The sequence below is a fragment of the Erithacus rubecula genome (genome assembly GCF_903797595.1).
Source record: "Erithacus rubecula genome assembly, chromosome: 1".
Classification (NCBI taxonomy): Eukaryota; Metazoa; Chordata; class Aves; order Passeriformes; family Muscicapidae; genus Erithacus; species Erithacus rubecula.
This window is the reverse complement of record NC_136658.1, coordinates 34,886,447-34,899,699: the sequence shown is the minus strand read 5'-3', so window position 1 is coordinate 34,899,699 and position 13,253 is coordinate 34,886,447.

The window sequence follows — 13,253 nt, the reverse complement described above, 5'->3', positions numbered from 1 at the left end:
CAGAGCAACCCAGACTCCTTGAGACCAGCTCTAAAGTTACAAAGTCCCTCCTCCCTTTCCTACTTAGATGTACTTTCTGCTTCATTTCAAGGCATATATGCCATAGTGCATGATGGAAGAGATTATTTCTGATATTTGTCCTGAACCTCTCCCATGTGCTCTCCTGTCCATCCCACCCTCCAGACTGCCTGAGGAACGTTTTCCCTGCTGCCTTTTGCTTTCCCAGCCAGGGTTCCTCCTGAGCTGTGTGTGCAGTGGGGAGGGATAGCTGTGTGATGCAGAATGGTGAGAGCTGTCAGTCTGATCCATGCTGGAACAAGCTGGGCCACAACTTCTCAATTTCAGGAAGTCCCAGTGTTTCAATACTCCAGGGTTAAAACTCCTTATGAAAAGTAATAACATTTTTATTTGAGCTGAAGAAATGTCACAACAGATTTGAGATTTTTCATTCAGGCCAGTGACAAGAGGAACAAGGAAGATGGTTATGTGCATATAAGGCAAGCAAACTTTTTTTCTCTATGTAGCACTGCTAGGATTATAATTGGAATACAGCAGTCTATTACAAATGCTCTGTTGGAAAGGCAGCACAGAAAAGTTAGGGAGAGTTCAGAAGAAAAGTAACAAATATAAGGTGGTGTCAAAGAAAACCAGGTTTTCCAGAGAAGTTCAAGAGCAAGAGGCCTCTGCACATAAGGAAAAAAGTCTGAAGGGAGACAGAGTAGCTAGCCATAAACATAAAAATAAAAATATCATACAAGGCTTGGTGTTTTGCCCACACATGGCACCTTGGTATTTTTGTATCTCCTTATGGCTGGGGCCAGCCTTGTGCAGGGTGTCAGCCAGCAGAGACCAAATATGTCCTTTGTGTGTGATCTGCAAAAATATAGAAGACAGCCTGGCAGCAGCCAAAGTGCTCAGAATTTTTTCCCATGGACCTCTGTGTGTTTATAAACACATAACCAAAGAAAAAAGTAATAGAGAGTATTAAATGCCATTACTTGCAATTGATATTGTTTACAGTGGGTCAGAACATCCCTGGTTTTCATTCCACAGCTCACACTGGTGGAAAAAACCAAAGCAAAACACCATGAAAAGACCTAATTTCTTTCAATGCTGCCCAAATGAGCTATATCACAATTAAAAGTAAAAGCCAATTTTGTCGCTATAAATGCTTATCTTCATTTCACTGTGCATGTGGTTTGCTCTAGAGATAACCTGGAGACAACAGATATTTCTGGCTTTAGTACATTATCCCCACCCCTTGCACTGAACAGTAGCATGACCACCATGGTACCAGCTATAGGCACCACAGATATCTTTTTTCTGCAGATATCACATCTGATGGTCCCATAGAGGAGTGTGGCTGCTGGTCTGTGGATACAGACTACTGTTGTTTTCCTTGCTCAGAAATTAGCTGCACAAAATCCACACTGTCTCCCTGAATATCATAATTGCTTGCTTTATAAGTTAGGAAATTAAAACACTTCTCAAAGATGACCTCTCAGAGGATGGAGCACTTCAGGCAAGGAAAAGGCAAAAGAGTCTTATTTTTCTCACTGTGGGTTATCTCAGCCTGAAAGAGAAGAAAACTTCTTTATTTTTCTTCCTAATTATATTTCATAGATGTCCCAGAACAAGCCATTTCTGCAAAGCCCCTTGAAAGTGCATGGGGAGATGTGAAATATGGTGTGCTTTCCCAGAAAAGCTATTGGAGTGCCCTTTCTTGGCAATACAAAGTGCACACTTGAGCACTCAAGGGGCAAGTGCTTCCCTTCAAATGCTTCCCAGTTGAAAAGGAGGCACTGAAAGAGAAATTGTTTTCCCTGAGCTTTGACATGCTGTGTAAGGCAAAGAATGATCCCACAGAGACTTCCTGGGCTCAGGGTATACCTGCACTGCCCTCAGGGCAGCTCACCTGGAACAGACACCATATCCTGGAAGAGGGTAGCAGCCCAAGCCCTGCAGAACAGAGCTCAGGGCTGCTGCAGCTTGGCCAGCACTGTCTGGGAGTTTAAAGGGAGCATCTCTGCATTCTCTGCACACACTTCCCCTTGCCTCCCACATCTCCATCTCTGCTTGTGGGAGGCAAGTTCAGCTCCCTGTAGCATTAAAGCAGAGTCTGTGACCTTGGGAACAAGACCTCTCCCTGGACAGTCACTGATGGAAGGTGAGGGATCCAAGGCAGCACCATGGCACCTATATGATGCTCAGAGGCCAGTGCCTCTACCAGCCAACCCATTCCAGCATATAAAATCACTGGACTGAGATGCCCAGTGTGACCAGCTGAGGTGAGAGGAAATGAACCTGAAATCAACCCTCAGCATCTCTGTAGAGCAAGGGAAGCTGCACTCAGAGGCTCCCTTCCTCTGTTTTACCTGCTTTGAGTCAGGAGTATTTGGACCCAAATGACTCTTTTTTTCTTTTCTTTCTTGTGCTCTGGAAATCTTATCTTAATAGTCTTTTCAGAGTTTCCAGTGGGGACCAAATCTATTTTTTGTGTTTGTACAGAAGGTTATGGTCCTTTAGTCTGTCTGCAGGGCCCAGACTCAGAAGGATCATACTGTAGAAAGAGAACTTTTATTAAACTTTTTACTGCTTCAGTTTAATATATGCATCTTCAGCTTATATGTCATGTTATAAGAAAACAATGTGGACTTATTTTGAATAGATTCTTAGAAAGATAATATTGATCCTATTTTTCATCTGCACACTTTGGGGGTTACCAGAAGCAGTTAATTTCTTCCATCATCTGAAGCTAAATTTGATGTAGCCCAAAACTTGGGAAAGCAAGTCATACTGTCAAGCTTAGATATTCAAAACTGCACAATACACAATTGAAGGTAGACACCTTTATACATGGGAACCAATTGTCTTGTTTCCTGTGCCCTTCTCTTATTTTTAGTTGTAGGTACAAAGACCCCAAGAAATTTTAGTTTATTTTGTTTCAATCCTTAGTTTTAGACTTATGTATGTCAGTCCAGGTACTGAACTAAGTAGGAAACACATCTCTTCACTCCAGCTTTCCTTTTGTGAAGCAAAGTCTAATCCTGTCCCTTGAAAATCAAAGGCAGGACTTGTACTGATTTTCCAAATGGCTGGTGACCATAAGGCCTTCTCCAGATGATCTACAGAAGGGTTCATTTGCTCGGATGTCATGCTTAATTTGCCACTACTAGTAAGTAGCTGCACTGTCAAAAATGGCACAATTGGGCATTTGGCCCCCAAATTGCTACTTCGTTTTCATTTTTAACACTCGTTTTGTGGGAATGGAAAAGAAATTAAACAGTAATTAGGGGACCAAATACACGGCTGAGCAATTCTTTGGTCCTCTGCTGTGCAGGCCAATGACCACAGGTCTCAAATAGAAATGCCAAAGGAAGCATGAGCACTTCATCATTTTTATGCTGTTATTTCAGGCCTTTAGAAAGGTATTCAAAGATAACTTTGCTGCTGAAATTCCTCTTAATCTATGAATGCTAACAACAATTCACCTTGAAAAGGGTGGTGGTTTTATTTTTGCATTTTTTATGTGGAAGCTGAATCCTTTGATAAATAGTAGATATCTTGATTTGATTGTTAACAAGGAACTTCTTGTGAAGCACAGTGTATTCATTTTATCCTGAAAAGTGAGCACATAATATATGAAAAACTGTGAGAGACTTACAAAGTCTGATGGTTTCTGATACTGGTTTTTGAAAATAAATATCCTTTATGTTTAAAATACATGTTTGATCCACAGAAGCCTTCATTCTAACTGGTCTAAAGTGTAGAAAATAAATCACACTCTTCTTGAAGATAACCAAGATTTTGTTGATAAAGTACAGCAGAATATTCAGAGCAAAAAAACCCCAAACCTTTCTGATGAACAAGCTAAGAGAATGACTCAGTTTTTCCTCACCCTATTATTTTGCAGCCCCAGGTTAAATCCATCACAGGAGTGCTCCCAGAAAAAAGACTGATAGGTAAACCCCATTATTAGAAGATTATAATGACTTCAAACTGCCCTTGTTCAAGGAGGTAACATATGGAGAATCCCAAGTGGAAAAAGAAAGCACTTGATATTCCACAGATGCAGCTTCCTTTTGACTTCATGAGCATGCATTCAAAGAGGCATGACCTTGGATATTTTTTCCCTTGCAGTACACAATTAGCATTGTCCAGAATGATAGTTTTAAAGTAATTTTTAATTGTGCAGAAATTATATTTATAGTGAAAATGGTAGGTCATCGAATTACTGTAAAATTTCTAGTTAATTAAATGCTTTATACCTTTAAGCAATTAGGATTGTGTAGTAACCTGTTGCCATTTCCTACATTTATTTTAGTATTTAACCACAGATGCTCTGTCAGCAGAGAATTGAGCTCTCTTATGATGACTAGAGAGAGGGGAAGGAGGAAGTGAGTGGGTGGGTAAGAAGCAGTGATAACAAAGGTTTTATTTCATCCTGCAGGTGACACTGAAGACATATTGCCATCTGGCATGATAAACATTATAATATATCAGTGCTTGTTTGCCAGATGTTGCTAGACACAAATAGGCAGTGGTTCTGATGCATAGGGATGATTTAGCAAAATGCATCTTGCTAAATTTGAGCATCTGAGTTGTCATGTTTTATCTTGCTTCCATTGGCTAGGTATAAAGCAGGAGGGACATCAGAGTTATTGAAAATTAGGCAAATTGTACAGTAAAACCAATATTCTACTGCAGACCAGAAGAAATAAGGCCACTGTGTGTAACAGCTAGTTCAATTTGATAGTGTTTGAAATAGGTCAACACATGACAGTGAGCTCTGCCAGCACTTCATACATTCATGCAAGCATTTTTCAAACATAGATTGCAAGGCAAATAAATGCACCCATATTTCTTAGTTTTTCAAAGCAGAACTTTTTAATTTCCATTTTGAACACAGTGTGCATGTGTCTGAGTGCTTGTCTAGGTCCTCGCTGTCTGGGAGTTTTTTCATCTCCCCTAGCTGAGACATAGAAAATCATGAACATTAGTATGCCTTTCACACAGAAAATCAGACATATTCTGTCCCACGTTGCTTATACATCAAATAAAGCCAAGGTGCTGGGGAACCCTGGACCCTCTGAAAATTGAAGGTGAACATCAGTAGGCATTGCAGACACTAGAAGGATATTTGAGTGGTGAGAATTCTGCATTACCCTGAAGGCAGTCTGTTATTTTCTTCTGTATTGTAGCTATACTGGGAGCCAAGACAAGCTGGAAAAAAACCCAAGACACAACAACCAACCAAAAAACCCTTGAAAATTTCTTTGCTTTTTTCAGTCTTTTTGTATCAACTTTATGGGCAGCCTATGGAACACACAAGAATGAAAATATAAGAATGAAACTGCTTTTAAGGTGTCTTTATTTTATGATCTGTATATTTTCATTTCTCACAGAACACCCTGTCTATTCAGAATAATAAATGCAGGATTAAAACAGGGACAATTAGGAAATGGCAAGGAGGCTCCCACCCTGATAAAATATCTATCTAGGTCTAGGCTGCTGCTTTGACAGATTTGGTAATACTGATGCTGTAGACCAGACTGATGGATGGTATCAGAGAATAATAATAAGAAAATAATAAATAAAGCATTGCTATAGAGATGCCCTCAGGGCAGGGCTTATGTCACCTTATTTCATCTCTTGAGAAAAAATGAAATATCTTGCTGGGTGAGACCAGTGGCCCACACAGGGCAGGCTTCTGACAGTGCAGAAAGTGAGACTGTGGGTGTGAGCCTGTCTGCCACCTGCAGAAGGCTTTCCCTGCCCCTGTATTCCCCAGAGTGCCCAGCTGCACTCAGTAGCATATCTGGTTGTGGATTTTTACCTACGGCTAATCTCGTTCTGAATCTGTTGGTCCTGTCTCTTTCCATAACTTCCCATGGGGACAACTTCCCTGGCTGTGAAAAGCTAAATCCTTTCAACTGCTTTAACTCCAATGAGCTTCAGTGTTCTGAAGCTATTTCTGAAATGTTCCAGATAGTTCTAACATTGTGGGATCTGTTTAACAATAACTCTGCATCTTGATAATCTACTGAGTTCATATTTTTTTTAAGTTCAATCAGTCTCCTCTCAAAACTGTAAACCAGAGATATTTAAGCTTTCCAGATGCTACAGTTCCATCCTTATAATTTTCTTCTCTGTATCTTTTCTATCTGTGCAAGGACTTTCTGGAGGTGTGGGGATAAGAACCATGAACAATAATCAGAATGTGGATGTGCCAAGTTGTTATACAGTGGCAGCATAAAGTTTTGTGTTTTGTTCTCAGGGCCCTTTCTGATGATACTTGCTGCTTTTTGGTCCCATATAGCTGATTCTTTTTCTCCACTCTGTGAAATGACCATTGATCCCTGCCCTTTGGTTCCTATCCTTTAAACAGTTTCACATCCATAGAAGGACTTTTCCTTCAACCTCTTCTCATTCCTTCTTTGATGGTCTTTACAGAAAGAACCTTGCCAAAATCTTCCTGGGTAACCAAGCCTAGGATGCTGATTGGATCAGCTTAGAGACACAGCCATTGAACCAAGTCAGGAATTCCCTCCACAGGGCTGTGCTGAGCCCTTCCCACCAGGCTGCCTTGGTTCTGTGACCTTCCACCGTGTTACAGACTCTGCTGTCTAGCTGAGGCTGGAGGTCAGACTGGGCAGTCTGTGCTTACAAGACCCTGCCTGACCTTTTCTGTGGACAAATCACCTTGGCACCCCACCATTCCTCCAGCACAGGGGATTGTAGCTGACATGTACCAGCTGTGACTCTGCAATTTCACAGTTCCTTCAGTTCTCTCAGGTAAATGCCATCCAGTCCTGGTAATGTCTTAGTTGCCTGTGGGGTTTAAAACACTCCATGTATTTATCTGGATCATGTCAAGCCTCTCTGACCTATGGACTACAGAAAAAGTTAGACATGGAAATATTTCCACTGTGTAGGATGGGAAAGGCTGATGGTAAGAGTTCACTGGACTTTTTCACTGTGGAATTATGTTCCCTGAATCTCTTTTCAATACTTTGGTAATCAAGCAGTTCCACTGATTAACTCACCTGCATCTCCCTCTTGAAGTATTTAATGAATATGTGACCATCAGTAAAAAAGCTACCCTGTGCATGCTCTGCAGTCCTAACCCTTCAAATCACCTGTTCTCCTTTTGACCTGTTTCCCTTATTTGAGCAAGCTTTCAATTTTTTAACTGTTGACCTTTTCCCTGTGACAGCCTCCTTAACTTTCCCGTTGAGCCATGCAGCATGTTATTAGATTGCTTTGTTTTCCTTTTGAATTATGGCACATATTTTATCTGGGATCCTAATATAATATTTTTTCCTAAACCTTCATGATAGAAGGTTAGATTATAGATTTCTTGGGTTTGGACTACTCCTTTTAGGCTATATTTTTATTTGTTCAGTTTGTATCAATTGCCTAGTTTTTCTGCAGTCTCTTTCCTTTGTATTTTATTTATGAGGAAAAAATTCTCCTGAAAAGTTAAAAGGGGCTACAAGGTCCTTGCTGGAGGTCTGAATGGCTGGATCAGAATGGATAAGGGCTCTGAGTCACTTACAACAGCATAGCAGTTATTGTTACTATCAGTCTCCTTTTTATTGTTTTTTGAATAACCCAAACCTGTTTGTTTTTTTCTTTAATATTCTCCTTTCCTCCAGCGTCACATTTTATCTGCTGTTCATTTAGACATTCCCCACATGGATTTTACTGTTTATATATATATATAAATCTTTTATGTTTTACGTGGCAATCTTTCTTTTGTCCCTAGAACTCTTGGAAAATTAAGGGTCTTTAATGAAAAAGCTGAAAATTTATGTATTCCTTGACATTTTGATGTTTTTTTATTGTTGATTCTTCTGGTTTTCTGACTTTTCAGTGTTGGTTAATGAAATGATATGAAGCATGTCTAACCTATTATTCTGAACTTATCTTTTTGGTCCTCATGCAATTTTCTTTTTCAAATCTCTTCCAGTCCAAAATCCTTAGCTCTTTGCTTGTGAAAATTTCATCAGCATCAACAGGGAAAAAGTGAAATGAAAAGGAGGATGGACCTTCATGTACCCTGAGTAGGTTAGACAACATTTATTATATTTGCTAAATTATGAAGTGAGAAGATGGGTGTGAAGAGACCTATCCAGTGTAACAGCATTTCAGAAATAAATTTCAATTTCTTGAGCAAATCTTCATTGATTTTTTTTTCATTATAATTTAGGGTTTTTTTAAATGTCTTTGAAGTTGGCTTTTTTCTTGGTCTTGTTTCATTTTTCTTTGATACAGCATTGTTAAATTCCATCTCATAGATAATGAGTGCTGTACCTTTGGATTGAACTGTTGACATATCCAAAACTGGAAATACCTGACTATACAACAAAGAAAGTAAAGTATTTCATGTCATAAGTGGGTATAATAGCCATTCTTTAACTAACTAAATTTATTATATTCTGTATATTTAAAAGATGACAGAGTGCTACATGCCAACCTATATTTAAACCCTAATGTGAAACAGAGTTGAGAGTAATGGACTTTTCTCTAATGCAACATTACTAGTGTCTTTGTATAAATTAGAAGATATGTTTCTGATGTTATTGTTCCTTTGAGGAAGTGTCATTTAGCTTCAGATGGTGCAAGGAGGAGTTCAAGGAAACTGAAATGAAGATGGGACTAATGGAGTTAGTAGAAGATTTTAAAAAATCAAGGAATGCCATATGGACAATCAGAAAGCTTAGCACAGGGTGGTGGCTTCTGCTTGGGTCTTCATGAGAGAATAAGGACTTCTGTTTATGTTCCTGTACTATTGTCTGGAAGCTCTTTGATTTGTCTTTTCTGCTGTAAGTTTCTCTGTAATCATCAACAGATAGATGAAATGAGACAGAGAGATAAAAATTAAAATATTTCTTATAAACTAACTAGCACAGGACAGTCCATCTTTTATGGAAAAAATCTAGAGGAAGGCAGGTGTAAGAGGTGATGTAACCTCCCACCTCTTCTATAGTTAACAGGCTCCACTGAACTGACCTTGGAGGCTCTTTGCAGCAGCAAATTGCTCATCATTGGTTTATCTGAGGTACAGCAGGACCATGATTTGTTTTTTTGTTTTTTGTTTGTTTGTTTGTTTGTTTTAGAAACAGTAACTAAAACCACTCTCAGTTCTGGACTTTCCTGTGTGTGTGGGTCTCTGCAGGAGGTACAGTTGCAATGCACCACATTCACTGCTGAGAAATACTGTCAAGGATGCTCTGTGTAGCTTAAATCCCACGTGGTTGGAGGAAGAGCCATCCTTCTTGCTGACAGAAGAAATTCAAACACATGAGCTATGAAATGTAGCTGGGTTGTTTGCTGGGTACACTCACTTACTTTGATTGTTCCTTTTGTGTTTTTCATTCTGGAAAGGACCATCTGGCTTCAGGGAGGCTCATCTAAAGAGAATGATAAATGCCTGCTGGAATACTGGAAACTTTCTATGACTTTGGTAGGTACTTTAGAGATTCTTTAGCCAGAGGGTCTGACAGACATTAATGTTCCTTCTTTTAATAATGACTGCTAATATTAAATGCCCCATGTTAATATTTAACACCTGTAATAAATGAACTGATTTTCACTGCTCTTCAATTCAAAAAATCAAGGAAAATTAAGTGTGTACAGCACATGAAAAAACGTTATATTTTGCTCTGACACCCAGATTTAATGCTTGTGATCTTGGCATGTCATCCTAAACATTCAGTAGAGGTGGAATGCATGTAGGATTTGTCAGATCCTATTGAGTGACTTCTGCTCTCATATTCTGAATGAACAAGCTCCTTTTCAAGTGATAAGGAGGGAATCTATTGGCAGGATCATCTTACTGTGTTATGTAACAGGTAAGAGTCAACCATGATGAAAACCTATGATCCATCTGTTTGTCTTAGTCCTCAAACTCTTGTCCAGAGCAAGATATGAGTAGCTCAATCATTCATTTTTTATTTAATGCAGGCATTATCTCTTCAAAGACTATTTTGTGGGGTTGGACACAGTCACTCTACTTTCTTTTTAGGTTAAAATGGCAGGTCTGATTATTTTCCCTAGCCATTCAAATTATATTTTATGCTCACTTGCTGACTTTTGGGGCTGATACTCTTGTGATACTTCTGTTGTGCATAAAGCTTAGAAGCTTTCGAGGTTTTGTGGTTTTTTTTTTTTTTGTCTTTCCCTATGTAAAAGGAGTAAAAATAGCAATGGTTATCAGTGCATATAAACAGGAACTATTACTGTGTTGAGATACAGCTACACAACCTCTCTGTCACTTTAATGCAGCTGGTTTGTCATAATTCTTGCTGCAGGTCAGAGGCAGTGAGTTTGGATGTTATATGTGATCTCCTGGGAAAGGAAGCCAGCCTGTGCTGTACCTCCATAGATTGGCTGAGCAGTGACAATGAAGTCTCGATTAGAATCAGCTTCTTTACTTCTTTCTAACTCTGGGGAAGTAGTAGCTGTTAACAGCTCCTCTGTAGAGGCTCTGCAAGGTCATTGTAAAGATGTGTTTTCATTATAATCAGTGTGAACCCATGGATTGTTTACAGGAAAGAAGAGAGAGAAAGGAAGGGGAAAAGACAGGGTGATCAAATCAGAAACATGCTGGTGCTGAATATAAATCTTGAAGACACAGGGTTCTGGTTGAAAACTCTAATTTGTAATAATAGGTCCCATAGCTCAAAGTTTGAACAACTGCCAGTCAATTTAAGTTCTGGAGAAAATAGTAATTCTGAAACAAAGAAATCTTTGCTAAAAGCAAAGATTTTATAATTAGTTGTTGCTCTGTTTGAAATCAGAATAAATTCTGGGCTTTATCTCAGGAGAAGACACATAGGAAATTTCAATGAGGGTGCTGAGATCCTTCTCCCAAGCACTGAGTCCCAGGATCCTGGTCAATGGATATGTGGGCAGGGTGAGGGATGTGATACGTGAGTCTGCACAGAACTGGGTTGTGGAGCATCTGAAATTTTGGAGAGAGGGTTTTAATGGGTGTTAGTCCTGGACTGCACATCTAAGACCATCTTAGAAGAGTTAAGCTATTTAACAGAAGTAGTAAGCTCCCTTGGATCCTAGAATCATGGAATGGTTTGAGTTGGGAGGGACCTTGAGGATCATCTTGTTCCAAGCCCTCTGCCATGGAAGGGATGCCACCTACCTGATCAGGTTGCTCAGGGCTTCATCCATCCTGACTGTGAACACTTCAAAGGATGGAGCTTCTCCCCAGTGAAGCAATATTTCATTCTAGATAGCTTTAAATGATCCCTCTACAGGGTTCTGAGAGGATATAGCACAACAAGGTATCTTCATATATCTAGATAAAAGTGTAGGCTTAAAAGAATGTTTGTGCATTCCTAAACATGATGCTGGATTCAAAGTTCTATGAATTCACTGTTTTAAGCACTTCATACTGTCCTACTGCTCCTATACCATCAAGTGGATTTTACTAAAAAGCCAAAACAAAATAGAACATATGAGAGATAATATCTGTAACAAGCCACAGTAAACTCCTATTGACTACTAGTCTTCACTAGTAGCAGAGACTTAGTGGAGACTAAGCTGGGCTGAAATAATTTTTAAGAATTATAAAAAAGAATTAATTATTTTGCTGGAACATTAATGAAAGTGGCTAGAAAACATGTTTTTAAATATAATCTTAATATATTTTTGTAGAAATACTCTCATGGTTTATCTGAATTTTGTGAAATTTTGAGAGTCTGGGTAAAGTCAGAAGGATTGGTGGCATTTTTTGTTACATTGGGTTGGAATTTTGGGCTGGGTCCAAAACTAATTTTTGATTGCTTGCAGCTGAGGGTGTTAGAATGAACTGCTTGACCAGGATTGTTCTAGAACAATTGCATTCTGTTGGAAGCAAGGCGATAATAACAACTAATATCAAGTCCTTCATAGAATTAATTCAGTCTTTTTGATGTTCATGAATTGTTAATGAGCAGCCTGCTATTTTATTTGAACTTCTAAATAAATTAATTTTCTCAATATTTTTGATAAACACTTTTTCTTTCTGGATTGTTTATAAACAATTAATTGCAAGTACTCCTCAATCAAAATTTAATTGATGTTTATTAAATTTTATCACAGCCAATGTTCTCTGTGGTATATTTAGAGCGAGGCAATAAACATTTCTTTCACCTTTTTGTAAATTTTATTTTATTAAGCTTTAAAAATACCCCCAAATATCTGGAAATTTCTTACTAAAGAAGAACTAGAGTGCCATGGTATCCAATGATATCCATGTGGACTATATAATCCATTAATGGAACAAATCTTTACTCTGTATTTAGACTTGGAATTTTTTTTTTCCTTGTATTTTGATATAGACTCATTCTTGATGGAAATTTTATTAGCACCAAAAAACCCAAAGAAAAAAATGTTTTGATTTTAGGCAACAGTATTTTCAGAGGAAAGTGAGGTTTTCAGAGGTTTTGATGAAAAACCCTTTATTAGTTCTCACTCTAACATTTTAAAACAGGTAAACTTCTCAGAATCAGGAAGAAACCACCACCATCTGCTCTTTCTTCAATTTAGCCTTTAGAGAATAAACCAGATTAAGTATTTGGCACTGAAAGAAAAACCAAACAACTTTTCTTGTAAACAACTTTCCTTTTGCCTGGAGCAGCAATTTTTATAGCCATGAGCAAACTAGGTGAGGTGAGGTGAGATTCACATGGCCAAATGAAGCTGTCTAAACCCAAATTAGTCAACTTAGATGCCTTCTAAAGGCATCTTATTTCTCTTAAGTTTGATGTCTACATTAGATAGACTGTAGGTGGCATGGCAGTATATTTAACTAAACCCTGTTTGTATTATCTGAAATGGTCATTTATACATCTTGGCATTAGTGGATAAGTTCCTAAGACTTTTTCCCAGAATAAATGCTCTCATTTGCAAGTCCCATAATCTCATGCTCTGTGAATTCTTCTAATATCCATTTAGAAAGAAGCATTTCTTTGAATGCCTGGTCCAGCCAATCTCTTCTCTAAATGGCTCATGAAGAGGAGGGGATGCAGTGTGTTTGATCTTGGGCTGCCTAAAGCCTTTGAGATGGAATGACTCCTAACTTCTAAGACCTGTGTGCCAAGAAGCACCAAATATTGCTAATCTCTAAAGCTTTTATGTTATTAGAGCACAAAATAACAAGCTACCATGACACAGCTCTTTATGCAGAGGAAACTTGGACTGAGACAGATAGAATTAAATGCTTAAAAGAAATCTATCCCCTTTGCCTA